The sequence below is a fragment of the Saccostrea cucullata genome, unplaced genomic scaffold (genome assembly GCF_032062105.1).
Source record: "Saccostrea cucullata isolate Sc308-1 unplaced genomic scaffold, CSIRO_AGI_Scuc_v1 ctg2883, whole genome shotgun sequence".
NCBI classification, from domain to species: domain Eukaryota; kingdom Metazoa; phylum Mollusca; class Bivalvia; order Ostreida; family Ostreidae; genus Saccostrea; species Saccostrea cuccullata.
The window spans coordinates 66293-72022 of NW_026936464.1; the positions used below are offsets into that span (position 1 = coordinate 66293).

Consider the following 5730-nt stretch of genomic DNA (forward strand, 5'->3'; position numbering starts at 1 on the left):
TCAGATATGTGATTGGTTTAGTGGAGTATTTGGAGGCTTAAAACAAAAAAGGCACACTGATTACAAATTTAGTAATAATTAATTATGAAAGGCTGATATTTGATTATATCAAAATATGTAAAATATTAGTGGGAGACTCAAAGATATGAAAGGAATTCAAAGGTAAAGATTACTTTTTTCTACATTTTGAAGCATTTTTTGCTTCCTAATTACTTCCCTTGAACTACTCTCTAACGTTTGGAGGTACAATGTGTATTTAGTAAACAACAATGAACATTTTCTGGCGAAAGATCTCATCAAAGTTTTACAGTCTGGAAGAAGAAAAGAAGGCTAGACATCTTAAACAATGAGGACAGAAGGTAAATTTATGTATATACTGAGCATTACAAAAATATCAAGATTAACAAATGCATATTTTCTTAAATTTATTTGCCTTACAATACACAGTTGTTTTACCGGTAGTGGTCAGTGGTCCTTATCAAATCAAGCGAACTATACCTTTTGACAGTTTGACTTTCTGACCAATGAATTAATTATTTTAATTAATAAAAATGAATTTGAAGCATATAAACATCACTTGCTGATACAGCTGAACCCCCCCCCCCCCCCCCCCCCCGAAATATAAATGTCTATATAGAGATTGTATAAAATCTGTGACATTCATTAGGTTTACTTTTTAGCTCACCTCAACGAAGTTGGGGGGAGCTTATGTGATACCCTCGGCGTCGGCGTAAGGTTAAGTTTTTTGGAGCAGTTTTCTTTTTAAGTACTTCTATGTCCTATATTGATTAGACATGCATGGAAGATGTTTCTAATGTGTTTCACTGTACCAGTCAAAGTTTCAGATGCTGCAATTTCAGCAAAGGAATGACCAGGTTAATGTTTTTGGTGCAGGTTAACATTTCTGGTGCAGTTTTTGGTGTAGGTCTCATTTCCGAGTAACTATAAGTCCTATGTTGACCAAACTTACATGGATGGTACATCTTAGGATGCATACTACCAGACTTGCTTCGGATGCTGAATCTGACCTACATTTTCGGGTTGAGTGAACAGGTTAAAGTTTTTGGCGCAGGTTTCATTTCCAAGTTTCTATGAGACATATAATGACCAAACTTGCCTGTATGGTACATCTTAGGATGCATACTACCAGTCTTGCTTTGGATGCTGAATCTGACCTACATTTTCCGGTTGAGTGAACAGGTTAAAATTTTTGGTGCAGGTTTCATTTCCAAGGTACTATGAACCCTATAATGACTAAAATTGCCTGGATGGTACATCTTAAGATGCATACTACCAGACTTGCTTCGGATGCTGAATCTGACCTATATTTTCTGGACGAGTAAACAGGTTAAAGTTTATGGTGCAGGATTCATTTCCAAGTATTTTTGAGCCCTATAATGACCAAACTTGCATGGATGGTACATCTAAGGGTGCATGCTACTAGGCTGGCTTCAGAAGCTGAATCTGACCTACATTTTCCTGATTAGTGAAAAGGTTAGTTTTTTATACAGGTTTCATTTCCAAGTAACTTTGAGCTCTATGTTGAACAAACTTGCATGGATGATACATCTTAGGATGCACACTAATGGACTTGCTTCAGATGCTGAATTCGACATACATTTTCCAGATAATAGACCTCGTAAAAGTTATGGGTGCAGGTCTATCACCAAGAAACTATAAGGCTTATATAAAAAACCAAAGTTGCACAAATGATGCATCAAGGGATGAAAACTCTCAATCTTGCTTCAGATGCTGGATTTTAATTACATTTTCATGATGAAGAACTAGTTTTAAGTTTTTATATAGGTCTATTCCAAAGTATCAAAATTGCATAAATTTTGCATTTTTGGATGTACACTTTTTTTTGGTTAATTGTGTGACTTAATTTGCCTTACTTAAAGACAACATTCGTTGAGGTGAGCTCTGTAATCTCTGATTACCTATGTTTATGATGTGCTGAGAGAGACTTTTAAGTGAACATTATTTATCTTTATAATATAAATTTCCACTTCTGTCAGTTTTCATTCATTGTTTATCCTATTATTTCAATTCTTTATTGGCATTAGGCACATATTTTACAGAATTGTGTTGTTACATGTAAAATATTTAACTACAGCAAGTTTGTTTCTATAAAAAAAAAAGTGCATCAAACGTTTATAATGTGTGAGCACAAGCATAAAGTAGCTAAGATTTTTAAATAATATTCTATATATCAGCAAAATATGGTCATGGTTCATAAGCAGAAAATAGGAAAACAGCATGTTTGTTTTGATGTCATTGTTTTATTTAATAGCTTCTATCTTTTAAACTTTAAATTTATTATATATATCCAAAACTGTACTATATGTATTGACAAAATAGATCTAGGTTAAGAATGCACTGGAAATATTGAGTTACTTTTGTTTATATAGACTCTTTCATTCGTCTGTGAAGTACCGGTACTGTATAATCTATAGTTCAATTTTGTGTGAATAATAATAATAATCTTTTCAAATAGCAAACAGTAAAAAATATATATGTACACTTGTACATATGTATTAGTGTTAAAATAAAATTTAACTAGAGGTACTGTGAGCAATGAGCTCACTAAATGATACCCCCTGCCTCCCATATGGTTATAAATGATGACAAATCCATGTTTTACTGTGGCCGGGAAACCTAAAATATGTGTCGAATCAAAAAATAAAATAGGAGTTGCACAATGGCAATATGTAATAAAGATTCTGTGAAAGGTTCATTAAATTTCACTCATTGCAGTGGTATAAGAGGAGTTGCGGATAATAAGAGATGGGTACCCTAAAGCGTAACAGACAGACGGACGTACAGACAGATGGACGTACAGGTAGACGGACATACCGATTACAGTATACCCTACCACTTTTCAAGCGGAGGGTATAATAAAACTATATACATGTACATGTAGAATATTCACCTCTGATTTATAATGATATTTGTTTTATACACACTGACCATGTTTTATAATATTCTAAACAAATTATTTGATACTCAGGCAAATATTCACTACTGGAAAGATTATCACACACATGAACATGCCTGTGTATGAATGAAATGAATTTTCCTTTTGATCAAGTTCCTAAGAAAATAATTATTTTCATCATTTTTTCATCAAAGGATTTACCATATAAGATGAATAAAGAAAAAGTAAGACCAGTAAACCAAAACAGGACCAAATAGGCCATGACTGAAGTTCAAGTGCATTCTGCAAGAAAGTGGACAGCCTAGATTTTGTTCTTTTCAAGGTATAAACCATTCTTAAAATATGAAAGTAAATTAAGGACAGATGATACAAACAAAAAATGGATGCCTGGATTGGTATATATTTTTTGGCATAATTTAATTGCAAATTAATGATGCTATTAATAAATTTGTAGAATATTAAGAAATTGTAAACCTGTGATGTTCAAAAGTCTGCCCTCTTGAAACTATCCTTATTAATCTATACAAATATTTTTCACCTCAAATTCCATTTTTATGCAAATATGAATTAAAAATTAAAAAGTACTTGAAGAAAGTTATTAATTTTACTGATTTAAACATGACCCCAGTTGTTATTTTCAAATTCTTTGACAAAAGTTTGTTTGTATCATCTGTCCTTAAATTGTTAAAAAATATTTCGGTTTTATATCTAAATTTAAACCTTGCTTATTTTTTTTTTAACAAAATTTAATACCTGTCCAGTAACAGAAGAATTATTATACTAGAATAAAGAAAACAACTTTCTAAAGGATTACATACACATTTAATTAGCTTGAAATCAGTGTATATTGGAAAGTGCAGGAATTATTTACCATTGCAGGTTGAGAAGGGATGCCATATTTTAGGTTTGAAACCAGGCAAGTGAAATCTGAATTCCAACCTACTTCAACGTACTTGTACCCACTGTCTTCAAGATATCAGTATTTGAGATGTCAAAATTCAAATATAATAGGAACATGTTTATCATATTATGTGATGGCAATCATGGCATCCTCAAATCTTATGCTGTATAACAATATGTTTTAGAACTTATCAAGCTTTATCCTGTACCTTGCCAAAAAAACTCAACTCAGCATTATTCTCATTAACTAATTATCAGTGTTACTTGCGTATGTCAATGTAGGTCATTACTGGTACATGCCTGACCAACAAAAACTCTAAAATTGAAAAATCAGAGACAAGATTTTCAGAGCAGCAGAAACAGTAGAATTTGTCACGTAAATCTAATGATATGCACCGTAGTTGAAAATACATGTACTCTAAATGTTGCATATATAAAAAATAAAAAAAAGCGAAAAGTTCTCTTGTTTTCAGAATTTATATTTACATGTGAAAAAAAAGAAAAGGAGATCGATATAGTTGGTGCGATGAGATGTTGGCAGGAACCTAGTAAAATGAAAGGAAGAACTTCCTTAAAATGATACTTGTGGGGGACAGTGTCTCATGGGGGGGGGGGGGGCATTCTTTCAACTGACTTTACAGAATACAAAAGATCCATTGCAAACCTAATTATCAATTATATGCCAAACACTATGTTTAAAGTTTTCCGTTGTTGGATATTTGTGTTTAAATGCAAGATAACTTACCCAAGAAGATGTGATTTTTTTTTAAACCAATGTGATTTTTCTCAAGTTTAAAGCCGTGTTTCAAAAGTTTTAAAAGAAAAAATCAGAAAGGGGGGGGGGGGTAAATTTTTGACTTCATTCAAAGTATCTGTGGTTTGCAGTTGCCCATGAATTTAATAAATAATTAAACAAAGTAACAAGTTGAAATGAGTAAAATATTATGAATGTCCTGCTTGTTTTAGTTTCACTTCAGAATTTTTCAAGTTTGACCAAATCTTGAAAAAGTAAAAGTCACAGGGTTTTGTAATTATTTGACATAGCATTACAAAATGCATTATATTTTTGCAACATCATAAAGATGCAAATTTAAGATGCCAAAAAATTTAGTTCACATTCACATTTAACTCATTACACAGGTTTTATAAAAGAGTAAATAAGTGTAGTTTTGGGAATATTGTTACGTTAAATGCAGCCATTTGGTTAAAAATCTGGTATTCCTGTCTCCATGGTAACAAATCTTGCATTCCTGTTTCCATAGTAATAGAGAATGGATAGGGAAAATTTCATTTCATGGTTTCAATCTAAGGGGATAGTTTCAGGAAACTTGAAACATGCCCTGGTTAGTCTACATGTACTTCAAAATTGTCATCAAAACAGGTAGAAAGGAACATTTCTTTTCTATATGAACTTAAAGGCATATTATCTAATCAAAATCATATATTTTTCAACACTAAAAATCACTTGCAGTGATTTAAAAAAGTGTAAAATAAAGCTTCAGTGTTAAATTAAATAATAACATCCTATATTATCGTTGTTTTTGTGAAGTTCGTCTGCCAAAATAACCCGACTAATTATGCATGTACTCATATTCTGATGACGTTTCCGATCACTGCCGAAAACAGCCGAAGACAACGTCATGGATGCTGAGGTAGGTACTGCAAGTTTACCCAGTAAAAATATCCCACTTTATATTTATTAGATATGTTCAATGAACTGCAGAATTATCTTTTTTCTACTTACTAGTGTATATTTACTTAAATATTTCGATTTTGACTGTGCTATTCATCGTTTTGGGACACATAATACCGATGAGGCCTCTTGCGGGGTCAAACCCAGAAAACACGCGGACACGTACTTGTCCACACGTAGTACATTTTCAGTGCTGTTT

General features: G+C 32.4%; 1 long non-coding RNA gene across 1 annotated transcript; it reads left to right on the plus strand.

Annotated features, from left to right (window-relative positions):
- Positions 1 to 310: 310 nt before the first annotated feature.
- Positions 311 to 4281, plus strand: LOC134245661 (uncharacterized). The gene is made up of 3 exons (XR_009987485.1): positions 311 to 359; positions 3133 to 3260; positions 3818 to 4281. It is a non-coding gene; the product is annotated as an uncharacterized LOC134245661 (long non-coding RNA).
- The last annotated feature ends 1449 nt before the right edge of the window (positions 4282 to 5730 follow it).